Genomic DNA, 16,323 nt, shown 5'->3' with positions numbered 1-16,323 from the left:
TGTAGCTTAATCGCCATATATATATATATATATATATATATATATATATATATATATATATATATATATATATATATATATATAAAGAGCGAATAGAATGGAGGGCCCTGAAGATATGCAGTGAGGAATACATCATACATCAAGGAAGAATTGAACGTACAATTATGAACTTACAATACCTCAACATTTTTTGACAAATACAAAAAGGAAAGCACTAAAAGTTTACCATAACCGAAACCGAGGCAATTCCCTAAATAGCCAGACACACGACCACGACAGATAATTAACATTACCAACTAATAAAAACAACGACACACTCTATAAGAATCTAAATAAAACAGGCATTCAAATAACAAAAGTAAACTCTTTAACAATTAGGGATCTAACACGTAAAATTATGACTAATACAAACACTAACATCAAAGCCGGAATATATTCCATACTCTGCCTTGATTGTGGAAGAATGTACGTAGGAGAAACTCAATGTAATGTAAATAAAAGAATATATGAACACAAAAGAGATGTAAAAAACAACAATGCACTCAACGCCATATTTTGTCACATCATGGAGAACGACCACCATTTTAATTTTAACAAAGCAACTTTTCTTAAACACATACATAACAGATCCACACGACGTTTAATTGAGTCGGCTATAATCTCCCATTTCAATAATATAATTAAACAAAGAAAAGGGTTTTTTCACGTTGCTCCACATCTGTCAGAAACTAATCATTAAATAGAACTATTTAGACAAAGGTTAAACTTGAAATATATATATATATATATATATATATATATATATATATATATATTTCAAATCACTACGCTAGTTTACTCTAATTTATAATTTTCTCTAATCATAAAATGTGTATATGTATAAAGGCATATAATTTCCATAGAGAAAACACGCTGCTCTTCCCCATCATAATATATAGCCCCAAATTTTCTGACTCTTTCGTCAACGACCATCCCTCTTGAAAAAGCCCGCATAAATCGGGCGAATCGTTGAGTATTCAGGTCCTTTCACCTCCATTCTCTTTTCATATTGTTGTCGGATTTAATCCAGCTTAACAATCATATATATATATATATGAAATTTATTACTATGAGTCCAGAATGAGTTTACAAATTGTTTCAGCTAGAGGAAAATCCTCAAAGAGAGGAAAAATCCAACTAGCATCATCAGAATTCATAGATGGACTAAGTTATAAAGTCAAATAAAAATGGAAAGATCGTAGATAAAGGGGAGTTAGAAAAGAAGGGGGAGTGGTGGGGAGAGGACGTTGGAGTTTAAAGTAGTAGGAGTGTATTAAAAAAAGACAGGGGTTTATAATTAAATATTAATTATGTGTAAATTCTTATATACGTGTTTTTTAACGGTTTAAACTTAAAAGACGCTACTTTTATTGATAACGGCATAAGTAGCAGTTAATTTAAAGGATCACCATGGCAACAGGTTGGAGAGTTAATGTTAGTGAAGGAACGGGTTGAAAATGGGGTTTAAAGTAATTTAGCCGGGCGGGGAGAGATTGAAAGATATTTATTGTTTATAAAATGGAAAGAAAAAGAAAAAGAAAAATAAGTTAATGAATTATACTTTATAGGTTTATTTTGATAGTGTAATGATATATATAATTAAATAAAATATATATATAAATAAATTAGCCGGGCAGGTTGAAATTATACGTTACAGGTTTATTTTAATGAAATAAAATAAAATAGGTGAAAGCTTAAGTAAGTAACTTAAATAATAGAAAAAAACATTTTTAATAAGTAACACACAAATATAAGCACACGCATAAATATGTACAGCAAATGCACATACGTAAATGGGGGAAAAGCACATACGTGATTACACATACATATATATATATACATATACATATATATATATATATAAACAAACACATATATATATATGCACACATACACAGATACGTAAAAATACACGCATATATACATATATAAACATATATGCAAATACACATACATCCAGATGCACACACTTACACATACATATATATATATACATATACATATACATACATATATATAAATATAAATTAGCTGGGAGGGGGGGAATTGAAAAATATTTTATAAATAATTTTTAAATTTTCAGGCGTTGTAGTTGAAGAAAAGAGAGAAGGAGAAAAATATAAATTAATGAATTATAAGTTACAAGTTTATTTTACTAATATAGAAATAGGTAAGAATATCAGGAAGTTAATCAAATAATAATAAATTCATAAAATTATTAGGGAGATATTTATAATAAGTGAATAAAACACATACACACAGAAAAACACACACACACAAATACACATGTAGAAGATACGTACACAAATACAAATATATATAAACACATACATATACACACATGTAGAAGATACGCACACAAATACAAATACATATATAAATACATATACACATATATATATACACACATATAAATACATACACACACATAAACATACATACACACGCACACACATATATATATACATATATATACACACATATATATATACATATATATATATATATATATATAAATTAGCTGGGCAGGGAGAGATTGAAAAAATTAGTTTTTTGTTTTTAATTTATTATTTATAATTTTTTGAATTGTCGGGCGTTAAGTTGAAAGAAAGAAATGGGAAATAGAAGGGTAAATAGGTGAATTATACGTTATAGGTTTATTTAATAAAGTAAAAAAATTAGGATATCAGTAAGTTAATTAAATAATAAAAATTAATATAATTGTTAATAAAATGTTAATAGTAAGTAGATAACAAAAACACACAAATACATACACATGAGTACACATGTAAAAAAATACACACATCAATGGGGGAGGAGCATGTGCTTGAGTATATGTACAAACACAAATATGAAATATATGTAAATAAGCTTCGTGTTAAAAAATATGATAATTATTATTGAAAGAATTAGTAAGAGGTAAATATAAGAGAAAAGTGTATTATATAAGTTATATGTAGATGGTAAATTAAATAATTAATTAAAATAGAAGGTAAGTAAATGATTAGTTGTTAACAAGTAGATAATAGACCGAGAGGCAAGTCGAAGGATACCAATTGTGATAAGTACGTAATTGAAATAATAGAAATCGAGACCTAACTATGGAAATAGCCAATAAGAAACTATGGGGCGAGAACCTTTAAATAATGACATAAGGAGTGATTAAGGCAAAGGGGGGGTACAAAAATGAGTTAGGTAAAGAGAGATGCAGCTAAAAAATGGTGGGATAAATAGGTGGGGGTTCTGTGGAGGGGTTCTTTTAGAATGAATGGGGGACTATATAGTTTAGGTTGTAAATAGGGTGTGTGTAATTCGTTAGTGTTAGATTTTAAGGGTGGGTTATAGTTATTATTAGAAGGGTGAGAAGTTGCTTAAGAGGTGGGATTTATAATGTTTACAATTAAGTGAGGTTTCTGTTTTTTTATTTAGAAGTTTATCTCTATCTCTAAAATTAGTAATCAGTAATTTTTCAGTTAAGCATAAATAACATGGGGAGTTTAGTGATTTACAGGTACTAGCTCTATTAAGAATTTCCCAGCTAATAATTGGGGTGAGGTTGTTTCGGGTAAGTAGTAGATAGTGGTTAGTTAATGAAGTACTATTGGGGTGGTTGGGGTTATTTAGGGAGCATTTATGCACTCTAAATCTGTCTTTGAACGTGGTGCTTGAGAGGCCAATGTAAAATTTTTTGTTTTGTGGGTCTTCAGCAGGGGCAATAGTTGCTTTGTAAACCACATTTGTTGAGAGACAATTTTGCTGGAGCGGGCATTGGGGTTTGTTAAGGCAGTTACAGTTATTTTGACCATTGTTATTATAGTTGTGGTTATTTAGTATTTTATTGTTGTGTTTTTTAATTTTATTTTCTAGATTATTTGTGCAACTGTAGCTGTAGTTAAGTTTAAACCGTTAAAAAACACGTATATAAGAATTTACACATAATTAATATTTAATTATAAACCCCTCTCTTTTTTTAATACACTCCTACTACTTTAAACTCCAACGTCCTCTCCCCACCCCCCCCCTTCTTTTCTAACTCCCCTTTATCTACGATCTTTCCATTTTTATTTGACTTTATAACTTAGTCCATCTATGAATTCTGATGATGCTAGTTGGATTTTTCCTCTCTTTGAGGATTTTCCTCTAGCTGAAACAATTTGTAAACTCATTCTGGACTCATAGTAATAAATTTCCTATATACTGCTCTGACTACACATTGAGCACTCTAGTCCGGTTTTTTCACCACTGGTAAATATATATATATATATATATATATATATATATATATATATATATATATATATATATATATATACAAGAGTGTAGCCATCAACAACTGTGGGGTTTTCAGCCTTTTATCATATTTTTATTTTAACATTTTTATAATGCGTTTCAAGCTTTGTTTTGCTCTCTTCAGATATTTTCGTAAAAAGTTTTTTTTTAAATGAGAGTTTGAAATGTTATTTTTACATCTGCTGATACTAAATGTGTTTTTCAGAGTGATGTGGTCTCAGACATTCTGTCGCCAACAGTAAATGTTGATAATGTCCAGTCAGAGTTAAGTTCAAAGAGGGGGGGCTTTTGATCCATTTGGTAAATGTTTTTATGTTTTTTTATGACTTTCTTTTTTGATGTATAGCACACACTCACACACAATGACACACACATACACATACATACATGTACATATACATATACACACGCATACGCGCGCAGGTATATACACATATACACACGCATATACACATAAATATATGTAGGAGCATACATATATATATACCTACCTACACCCTCGTACACATACTCACACACATCCACCCATTAACATATCACACACGTATTGGGTAATTTTTTTTCTTTCCAATTCAAAACACACGTGCATACGTGTACTTAATCATTCACCTTAAGTACACGCACACACACACAAATAAGATGGAGAATAGGTAGGAGGTAATATATACACACATACACACACAATCACACAATCATACACATACATATACATGCACACACACATATATATACATGCATGTATGCACATACACACTCACATACATACGCATACGTATGCAGGCACACGCATATACATACACACACGCATATATATAGAGACATATGCAGGGGGCCCACACATACGTATACATTCATATACACACATACACAAACGAATACATTTTCCCACCGATATATATGCATACATATATATATATACAGATTCGTATACATTCATCCACCCATATATATATATATATATATATATATATATATATATGGACACACGCACCCATCATCACACACACTCATACATATTCATACACTCATACCTTACATATATATTGGTTGAAGTTTTCTTTCTTTCCTAATCCAAGCACATATGCATACATGTATGCAGTCACCCAAACATAAGTGCACGCACACACACAAACAAGATGGAGAATAGATAACAGATGATATATATACTCACACACGCACACACACATACACACATACATACATATACACACATATGTGTGTACATACACATACACACGTATAATTTCTAATTGTTTGTTTAATGTAGGGAAATGGTATTATACTGGATACGGATGTGCGCGCCCGAGAATGTGTGCGCATGCTTTATTGTGCTTGTTTTGTTTCGCGTGTGAGGGTGCACATTTACCTAAGTATGCATGCGTATAAGTGTATTTTGTGTTTTGCCTATTTATGTGTATAATTATTGAGATGTTCAAAGCGGGGTTGAACTTTGCTATGAAGTTTTTTTCTTGTGTTAGTAAGTAGAAGTAGTTGGCAGTTTGGAAAATGGGCATTATCTCGAATCTGCCTCCACTGCACGTGTGTATATGCTGTGATACATGCAGGCGTCTATTTTCTGCGATTTTGATGTTGGATCTGTATAGAGCTTCTCTATTACTAAGGTTTTTTGTGGCTCCTGTGTAGGATTTATCGCATGCTGCACATTTTATTACATAGACCACATTTTTTGAGGTGCAATCTACGTCTTTTTTTTAATTTTGAATGTTTGTATTGGGTTCGTGAATGTGTATGTGTTTCCCTCTAATATTATGTTGCAGACTCCACATCGTTGTTTATTGCATTTTGTGACTCCTTTGTTGTGTCTTGATTGATTTTGGATGAAGTAAGAATGCGTTTTAGGTTTTTGGGTTGGCGTTTGTTTTTTTATTATTTTTGTTGTTTTAAGGAAGTTGTTTAGTTTGTTGTTTTGGTTAAGTAGGACTTTTGCTAGTATATATATATATATATATATATATATATATATATATATATATATATATATATATATATATATATATATATTTGAGTCCGTAGAGTCATGTTCACGCGATTATGTTACACTGCCAACAGTAGTACATAACTTAGGTAACTAATTGATCTTACATTCGACATAATACATCATCTGTTTTAACACGAGTAACCACACATGACGCCAGCCGAAATGAACACGTTTATTAAATTCATCCTTACAAGTAACATCTATAACTAAGTACGTTACTTGGTATTTTTGAGTCTCATTTTTGCAAGAATTAGTCATTTTGCTTTGTCTTCAAGTTGTTCAATGAAGTTAATTATTTTGTCATTCTTTCGTTAATGTCTTATCTTCAATAGACTCGTTCGATGTAATATTTCAAGTATATAGAAATGTTAGAAAACAAATGATAAAATTTGCATCGTTAAACATGTTGTTGAATATTATTTTATGTACATTTATTAGTGATGGGACGGTTCGAATATTTTTCCAGATTCAGACACAATTACCGATTCGGCACTAAATTCCCAGTTCCGACACGATTACTGATTCCGGTTGTTTATAAATCTCTAATTATTTAGCTGAAGAGTTATTTTTTTTCGATTACCATAAAACCACATGTGACGATTAGTCTAAAGATTTTATTTTTATTCGTTATTTAAAATCAATAAATATTTATTATTTTAACATTACTACAAACAGTGGAAGGTTTTGTTTTAAACAAAATCAAACAAACCAAAAATCAAAAGAATCATTTTTGGCATTAGAAAATAGGCACATATTTTCCCGATTCTGGATTCCGATTCCGATTTATCGTCCCAACACTAATATCTACAAATAATGCATTGGATGTGTCCGGAAAGAAGACATTACGATGTGGCCAGATCAATATGTTACATCAGATGATTAACTTAAGTTCTTTTGTAAGAATTGCGAACAAAAAATCTTGTTCAATGATTGTACGAAAAGAATGGACCATACTGTAGTCTGTGGGAATTATCGATCTGATGGCTGTCAAAATAAAGTTATCTTTATGGCGTAAAGAGAAGAAGCCAATGAACATTGGAATATTGATTATTGAATTTTATTTCTAAGTAGCAAGATTACACGACTTTAAGGTGTGAGATAACACTACATGCAACACGGCGTGGTAAGGATTAAGAAGCAACTGGTTGTGCAAAAAATGGACGTAAATGATGTCGCTTTCCCTTCTCTTGAAACCTCTTTCTCACAGAAGAGACATTGCGAGTCTATCTCTGATCTATCGTTACTTTCATGGCAAGTGCTCGGTCGAGTTTCAATCTATGGTGCACCTGCAAAGAATTCACAGCAAATACTTTGTTACAATGATTGCTAACAATTTCCTCCACTTTCGAGCCAAGATTACAGTGAAGTATCTGTTCTGATGCTACTCTTCACCGTTTCTATCCTCAGTCAGTGGAGGAGAAATTCTTCATGGCTGATACAAATTTTATTTTTGTCCCTTTTCTGAATATCCCTTTTTTGGGAGCTGGGTGTTCCTCACATTAAAAACCGACCTAGTGTCAAACTCTTCCCTCGTGGGAAGGCGAGTAAATAGGAACTAAATCTAAGTGCAAATTTCATGAACAAAGTTTATCTCAAAGAAGTATCCACTCGTGGAACTCTGTACCGCAAGCCTATTTTCCAGATGACTATAACATTGTCGTTTTCAAGTCTAATGTAAAGAAGTTATTGCTGAGGCGTCCCCTTAAATAATCCAATTTCACACAATTTTCTACTACTACTGATCATTTATCTGTTGTCTCACTGACCATCTTACAGATATTAACCCTTATCCTTGAGTTGTCTTCAAGACTTAATAAAAACTACACTTGTTAGAGTATGCCGAGGCGACATCGGAATGCCTTTCTTAGAGTTGATTTAGAAAAATCGACTATTATTCTTATTAAAAAGTTAAAATGTTAGGTAACAAACATTGTTATTTTGTTAACTGTTATGTAGAAAAAGGTTCGCAGAGAGAATGTTTTGAAGGAAAGGAATGTTTAGTAAAATATTTAGGTTAACTTAGAAAAATAAACAAGGAAAGAATGTGATAGACATATAAACAAAATAGCTTTTCAAACCTATGGCTAAAAACAATAAATTTGGCCAAAAAACGTGAATAAAAGTCACGTGTGTAGTAAAATGATGCAAACCCAACAGATCAGTTTGAATGTATACAAGCAGTATTAGGAGTAAGAGATAACAAAGCTAGAGAGAGGCGGGAGACGGAAAGAGTTAAAGCGTTGGAGACTGGGTATGTATGGTCCTGTACACATGGGGAAAAAGCAGAATCTAACACGCGTGCAATATTCCAACAGGAAAAAAAACATATCGAATAAAAGCTGTCTGAAAATACCAGAGACTTTTTTTTTTTAATTACATTTTCACCCCAAACAAGGCACATTGCCACTTTGGTGTAGGGGGCTAATATCAGGGGAAACGTCTACTGGGGTACTATGTAGGGATTTGGGCAGCGAGATGTTGGTTCACGTTGCACTTGAACTTATGCATGTCAGTACAGTTGGGGAAGCAGTGACCTGGAATGGAATTCCAAAGTCTAGCAGTTCTGGGGAAGAAACTACTAGTGTAGAAAGATCTTTTACATCTAGGGATCTCTACAGTGTGGGGGTGGGATTTTGCAGCTTGTCGGGTCTGTCGAGGGTGTTTACGTCGTGGGGGCACAAGTGCTTGCAGTTCATCAGAGCATTCACCATTATAATACTTGTAGAACAGGCAGAGAGATGCAACGTTTCGACGATGGGACAGAGGCTGAAGCTTAGATGCCAGTTTAGGGCCTATCAGATTTAATCGTTTCTTTGGAAGGAATAATCATTTCAGCTTTGGCCGGTTCGTCAACCAAGACCTCAGATGAAGGAACTGTTTTTCTGTTTGGAAAGATGTAATTCCCCAGAGAGATGTTCCACCCTCTTTGTTGCAAGGAAATGTTTGTTGATAAACTATTATATGTTCCGTTGAAACTGTATATATGTGTAATGTATATTTATAAACATCTACAAAGAACACCATGAAACACGTAGAGGAGGCGAAGAAACTCATTATATACCCAACACATTACTTCAAACGCATTATATATCTAAAATCCATTATAAAACAATTAATTATATACACCTACATATATTGACCCTACTATCTAACATATGGTTAACACTGCCGCTACATCACACACTTATGATGGCTGAGATAAAGCAAATGAACAATTGATTATTGATTATAACATTTTATTTGTAAGTAGAAGTTGCCTGGCTTAAAGGTGATACTTAACACACAAAGAAATCCAACATAACTCATTGCATAATGTCTTGTTCCTATGTTCAAAATTTGATAAAATCTCCCGCAAAGACCCTTGGCATAGCGGATAAAATACTAAGTTAAATTAAGTGAATTCTACCTCTGGTGATTAAATAAAGGTTTCCATTCGGAATCCCGTGTTGATTCCCTAGTTCGACATAAAAATTTCATTGTACGAAAAACACTCAATATGAAAACAGAAGTCTGAACAGTCAAATTGATAAAAAAATGTACATAAATCTAAGACAATGGGAGAGTTGTTACTTTTTTTTTTTAATCAATGCCATTTCAAGAGATGGCGTGTTTTTCCTCGTTTCCTATCCTAAAAATAAATCTCGATCGATTATTGGCTATGGCTCCCTAATCCAACTTGGAATGCCAACTGGATCATATGTATTTTCGTTACTATTTCGAGTGACATTGAATATACCCACTTTAAAAAACCAATGCAATGCGAGTGAGTCCAGAATTGTCTTTATTCACCCTTTCTGTCATTTCTGCCCACTCTCAGCCTGATTTAATAAAAAGAGAAACACAAGAAGAAAAAAATCGAAAGAAGCGATCTATATATATACAGTTGTGCGCAAAAATATTCGACCCCTGTCTAAATTTTCTTGTTTCGTTGAATCTATACTTCAAAAATCTTCATAACGCCTTTTAACGGCTAATTATGAATAAATTGTATATTTATCAACAATAAATGAGAAAAAGTAATTCGAGATTAATAATATATATCAATTTATTTACAAAAAAATATAAATATGGATGTTGCAAAAATATTCGACCCCTTTAATTTAAAGTTTAAATAAAAGCGTCATTAAGTTTATTATTTTAGTCTGACCTTGTATTTATTTCCTATAAATAATATTTATGACTCTACTGAATCTAAAATCAGTTCAAATTGAACTTCAATGCTATATTGAATGATTGAATAATTGTATCAAGTAAAAAAAAATTCTTTTTCAACGTCAACAAATCTGCAACTATGACAAAGAACAAAGAGTACTCTGAAGACATTAAAAAGAAAGTAACCGATGCCTACCAGTCTGGAGAAGGTTATAAAAAAATTTCCAAACGTTTTTCTATACCACGGTCGACTATTATGTCCATTATCAAAAAATGGAAAGTAAAAGGGATTGTATCAAGTCTTCAAAGATCAGGTCGTCCAAGAAAAATTACGACACGTGGGGCTAGGAAAATTGTTAGACAAGTTTCAATAGACTCCAAATCTAACCTAAAGGACGTGCAGAACGATTTGAAGAATGCTGGCTCAGATGTACACTTGTCAACTATTCGTAGGGCATTAAATCGTGCCGGATTGCATGGACGTATTGCCAGAAGGAAGCCCTTACTTTCCAAAGCTCATCAAAAGGCTTGATTTAATTTTGCAAAAAAGTTCCTAGAAATGCCTATTGATTACGGGAATAATATAATTTAGTCAGACTAAACGAAAGTGGAACTATTTGGACGCAACCAGCAACGCTATGTTTTGTGAAAAGAAAATACTGCTTATAATGTGAAGAATACCGTTCCAACCGTTAAGCATGGAGGTGGATCAATCATGGTGTAGGGCTGTTTCAGTATAAATGGAACTGGAAGATTAACCATAATCGATGGAAGAATGGATTCAGTAAAATATCAGTCCATACTGAAAGAAAATCTTGTTCCGTCTGCGAACCAGTTGGGGCATGGAAGGAGGTATACCTTTCAACAGGACAACGATCCTAAACACATTTCAAAGAACACTAAGGCATGGTTAAAGAATAATAAGGTGAAAGTTCTAGAATGGCCTTCCCAGTCTCCAGACGTAAATCCGATTGAGCACTTATGACATGATTTAAAAATTGCGATACATAAAAGACAACCATCTAATTTGATTGAATTAAAACAGTACTGTCAAGAAGAGTGGCTTAAAATTCTAGTGGACAGATGTAGAAGTCTCGTTAGATGTTATAGGAAACGTTTACTTGCAGTAATCAAGGTCAAAGGAGCTTCAACCAAGTATTAATGAAAAGGGGTCTAATACTTTTGCAACATCCATATTTTTATTTTTGTAAATAAATTTATTTATATTATCAAGCACTAATTACTTTTTATTATTTTTTTGTTGAAAACTATACAGTTTATTCGAACTTAGTCGTTAAAGAAGGTTTTAAAGATTATTGAAGTATCCATTCAAAGAAATAAGACAATTTTGGTAGGGGTCGAATACTTTTGCGCACAACTGTATATATATATATATATATATATATATATATATATATATTGGCCCTATCGGTGAGGCATTAGAATACGCCGACTGCCCCCCTGCAGAGGGTAAAAGTCCCTCAATGGGGGCCCTGGATATGACCTTAAACTATATCCAGTGGTGAGGCCCCAGCCTGTGGGCTTTGGGGAGTGTGGTGCCACCCTTTAATTACTATTGCTCCCAGGTCCACTCTGACCCGGAGTGGTAGTACCTGTTTGGGTCCCAACTATGGGTTAAATAGAAACCGACTTGAAAACAACAAATATATTCTATTAAAAATTTTTTCTTCAAAATCTTTGGATTCGGCATTAAATAACCCGAAAAGGGTTGATATGCCGTAAAACAAAAGCAACCAACCAACCAACCAACATATATATATATAGTTAACAGTTAATAAAACATGTTAAAAAACACTTTGAAAAGAGTTAAAACATATTTAATCTGAAAAGGAAACACTTAATAAGTGGATAGTCCTTAATCCGCGGAGTTTCGAAAAAATATTTTCCTTCTCATCAGAGGGTAGGAATTAGCAAAATGCGGGACCGGATTTTGCATACAAAAGTATTTGATGAAACTGCAAGTAAGTCAAAGATCTTACTTGATAACAAAAAGTGAAGTGTATTAGAAGGATATAACAATGTGGGTTACCGGTGTGAGAATTGGTGTAGAAAATGAACAAAAAATAGACAAACAAGTGGAAATTTTGCAGAATAGTGAAATACCATTCCGTCGATTTATTTTTCAAAGTCGCATATAGCATTACATATAAAATCAGCAAATGGAGGCTTACTGACGTCTTTGATATTTCGGGTGAAATCTCTCTTTTGAAACAATCATCGGTTTGTACACCTTATTTCTTTTGTTTTATTTTAATGTTGATTGATTCGTGTCTGCAAATTCAAGGAGGTTCGACCCACATAGCTAGCAGCGCACTGGCAATTGAATTCATAAAAACATTAATTTGCATGATGTAGCGCAGACTGTTCTTCGTGACCAGGGAGAATGTAGATTTTACACCAAAAACTAACCGTAACAAAACAGACGGGAAACAAATAATCTGTCTGTCCATACACTGGCCAGCAACTCCAATCCAATGTAGTTTTAAATAAACAACTGAATAGTGCAAAGCGGGCATTGAAACACATGTTCCCACCCTGAAGCATTATAGAAAGCCTCTCTCACCCCCATGGTTTACTACAGATTCTGCAGCTGCAATTGCACAAATACAGCATGCACTCCACCGGCTTGTACGCCATAAGTCAAATGCAAATAGGCAAAAATTCGTAGATGCTAGAAATCATTGTAAGAGAGTAATAGCCACAGCCAAAAGAAGACATCCTGAAATAAGCAGGAAACGTATAGAATCGCAACACACACACACACACACACACACACACACACACACACACACACACACACACACACACACACACACACACACACACACACACACACACACATATATATATATATTAAGAAAGACAACGCATGATGGCGCTTTTTACCTGATATAAGTTACAGCAGAAACATGTATGCACATATGTAGCCAACAATGTTTGTATAATATATATACTATATATGTGCGTGCGTATATTTGTACATGCGTGTATGTCCAACTAATATTATCTATATAGGTATATATATAAAGTGTATGTGTGTGTGTGTGTGAGAGAGAGAGAGAGAGAGGGGGGGAAGACATAGAGAAATTGTTATATATATATACATATATGTATTTTTTAAATTGGTATATTTAGGAAGCATTTTCTTATTCAAGCATATTCAAATATTTTGCTTCCTGATTCTGTTTGTTATTTTTTCGATTTTTCGTAGAATCTTTTTTTTATATCATGATATGTTTGTGATAAGTATGGAATTTTTATTAATATTTTCGATTTTGATATAAAAAAGATTGTAGGAAAATAAATAAATAAATAAAAAAGAATCATAAAGCACAGTAATTCCGTTATATTTAATAATATATGTTTTAATATATATATATATATATATATATATATATATATATATATATATGGTAATATAAATTATGGATTAATACTAAGTTGTCCCCCGAGAATATTTATGACCGTTATATTGTTTTGTTGCAAGGGTTTCATCAATTTGAAGCAATTTTGTTGTTTTTATGTAAATATGCATGTAAAACATTATTAAACTTTTTGTTTTAGAAATACGTCCTCTTATCTATAAGATGCGTCCGTTTTGTCAGTTGATCTGTCCCACTTAATTATTATTTTGACATTTTATTTATATTTTAATAACTTTGCGTTTCACCAATCGATTAGAAAGTTTTATTTTTCACCCTGCACAAGGAAGGAAACTAAATATACTGCAAAATTGACTAATCGGTTAAATCACTAGAGTAAACAACGTTGAGTTTGTTCGTTACTATTTTGCAATATAAAGAACTGTATTCATTCGGGTAACCTGATGTGTATTATGCCTCTTGTTGGACAGTTCTAAGTGATCTTTGGACAAGGTTTAACACCTGCTAACCCTTCTGATTTTAGTTTATCTCACGTCTTTATTCACGACAAAGCTGCTCATTATGGTGATGCGAAGACATGGATTATCAACATTGGTTGGTGTTGGTAATCCATGTCTTCCCATCACGAGGGTTTTGTTTTCCAAATAGCACATTAAAATCAAATCAGAGACTGGAATATATGGATAATTTATACACATTCGATATAATTTTAAATAATCACGTGACAATGTTGCTTTAAAGGTCTCTCAAATCTGTACTGGATTACTTGGCTAGTATGCCTTCAAGATTATTGCAATGTTTGCAGGTGATTGTGAAATTTTTGCTTCTTTTAGCTTATTGTAAATCGTTATAATTCACTAAAAACTCTTTGGCAAGGCAAACTTTTCTAAATGTTAAGAAATCGCAAAATAGCATTCTTCAGTTCTTGGGTCTATTGCGTAAATCCTGCCAATGGTCTGCACTTCTTAAACGATGCCATACTTATTAACTACAAAATGCCTCTCTTGCAATGATTCTATTACTTTGCACTTTTACTCCGAATGTTCAGCATACTTCAATGTCTTTGTAAACTCTTCATCTTGGATGGAAACAGTTGTATGAGGTGGTGGTGGGGAAGTACAATTTCATTAAAACATTCTAAAAACTGTGGAATATAAACGATGACGCATATCGCATATTAATTTCATCAATTACATATGATTCTTGACCAATTACTCAATAACAGCTTAATCCGATCTCTTTGATTGGATTAACTCATGAACAAATTTCAACATTTTTTTATATTACATTTTCACCCCAAACAAAGCAAATTGCCACTTTGGTGTAGGGGGCTACTATCAGGGGCAGCAACTACTGGGGCACTCTGTTGGGATTTGGGCAGCAAGATGTCGGTTAACGTTACACTTGAACTTCTGCATGTCAGTACAGTTGGGGAAGCAGGGACCTGGAATGGAATTCCAGAGTCTAGCGGTTCTGGGGAAGAAACTACTGGAGTAGAAAGATCTTTTACAGCTAGGGATGTCTATTGTGTAGAGGTGAGATTTAGCAGCCTGTCGGGTTTGTCGAGGGTGTTTACGTCGTGGGGACACAAGTATCCGCAGTTCGTCAGAGCATTCACCATTAAAATACTTGTAGAACGGGAAGAGGGATGCAACGTTTCGTCGATGGGACAGAGGCTGAAGCTTAGATGCCAGTTCAGGGCCTATCAGATTGGCGACTCTCTTTTGAACCTAGTCTAGGAGCGAGAGACTAGCAGCAGATGCACCAGCCCAAATGTGACAGCAATACTCCATACATGGGCGAATGGTGGCTTTATAGAGGTACATGATACTTTCAGGTGTCAGTAGTTTTCTAGCACGGTAGACAGAGCCTACCTTCTTCGCAGCGGCCCTGGTAATGTTTTCAATATAATTGTTCCAACTCATGTTTCCCGTGAACGTTAGGCCAAGGAGTTAGAAAGATGTACTCTCAGATAGGGAGTCACTGGCCATTGCTATTGGTGGCAGAGAATGTTTCTTGTAATTATTGAAGGAAACCAGTTTAGTCTTGGCAGCATTGAATGTGACCATCCATTTTTGTCCCCATCCCACTACAGATTGGAGGTCATCCTCTAGTGTTTCTGCCATTTCTTTAGTTATGTGTTCATTTGTTTTCATGTCATGCCTGTTATAGAGTGTGGTGTCATCAGCATATATACCCATCTCAGAGGCAGTTTTGTCGGGGAGGTCATTAATAAATATCAGGAACAATAAAGGTCCAAGGATAGACCCCTGAGGCACTCCCGCATTTATATCATATTTTTTCGATGTACGACCGTCGAGGGCAACATTGATATGGCCACAACATATATGGATTGTAAGGCACTGCCATTGATTAGTAATTCCTTGCTTAACCTGGCAGCCATTTTGTCTAATTTAAATCATACTTATCTGACATCTT

Source organism: Euprymna scolopes, chromosome 5 (genome assembly GCF_053919585.1).
Source record: "Euprymna scolopes isolate OS-2025 chromosome 5, ASM5391958v1, whole genome shotgun sequence".
In the NCBI taxonomy this organism is placed as follows: Eukaryota; Metazoa; Mollusca; class Cephalopoda; order Sepiida; family Sepiolidae; genus Euprymna; species Euprymna scolopes.
This window is presented reverse-complemented; position numbering follows the sequence as displayed.